Below are 992 nucleotides of genomic sequence, written 5' to 3' on the forward strand. Positions count from 1 at the left end.
ACAGACCTTGGTAATTACATCTAGGAAGATGAAATTAAACAGTGACACCCACAGGACTTCTATTTACTTGGTTGAGGAATTCAACTGCAAGCTTGGTGGAGGGTGTTCAAATGCCATTGGGTGTAGTTGTACTATATGATATTTAAGGACCTTTCCAACCTTCAGGTCATAGTTGGACAGTATCAATAAATAGCAATGTGTATCAGTTTGGCGACTCTATTCTTATTATCATGAAGAGTTTTTGTGCCTCTCTATATAAGATGGAGTAGGAGCCAAGAATACCACTTACCTGGCAGGGGACATACCATGATCACGAAGGTGGTTTTCCCAGGGCAAGTCTTATCTATTGCGCTCCTGATGTTCTGACCCTTGCAATTTTCCCAGATGTGGGAAACTTGACTGCATAATTTGTGGTAGTGGGGGACTGTGTTTGCTATTTCCCCCCTGATTTAAAAAAAAAAAAGAAAACTGAAGAGATCAGGACAGATTTATGTACAAGGCTGGTCAGAAGAGCAGTGCAGACTGAGAAGATAAGAAACTCAAACAGGTTCATTTACTGGGTGCCAATCAAATATATTGTCCTTAGACTCTAATTTTCATAGGTTTTCATAAGAAAGTGAAGTTTTTATTATAAGAGTGGGACAGTTCCATAGATCTTTGTGGGAAGCTATTAATATTTTACTAAATATCAAATGAGTTTCTGCACTTGTCTAATAAACTTTAAGAGTTTTCTATTCTTCAAACTAAGAGATAGGAAACATTATGTTTGGTGGCAATTCTGTAGACATTTTATTTATAAAAGAAAGAAAACTAACAATGAAAGAATGTCTGCAAAAATGACTAGAAATTGTCAAACTATGGACATGTTTTGTCTCTAATAATTTATAGAAGTATAGCTTAAATATTCCCTATTTAAGATAATTTTATCAGCAATAATGACTGAATTACAAAGGAATATATAAAGATAAATGCTCTTATTGAAACACTTGAGG

At 35.0% G+C, this 992-nt stretch overlaps 1 non-coding gene across 1 annotated transcript; it reads left to right on the forward strand.

Moving 5' to 3' along the window:
- Positions 1-281: 281 nt before the first annotated feature.
- Positions 282-445, forward strand: LOC128572230 (U1 spliceosomal RNA). Its single transcript, XR_008376133.1, has one exon. It is a non-coding gene; the product is annotated as a U1 spliceosomal RNA (small nuclear RNA).
- Positions 446-992: the final 547 nt, after the last annotated feature.

The sequence above is a fragment of the Nycticebus coucang genome, chromosome 19 (assembly GCF_027406575.1).
Source record: "Nycticebus coucang isolate mNycCou1 chromosome 19, mNycCou1.pri, whole genome shotgun sequence".
Classification (NCBI taxonomy): Eukaryota; Metazoa; Chordata; class Mammalia; order Primates; family Lorisidae; genus Nycticebus; species Nycticebus coucang.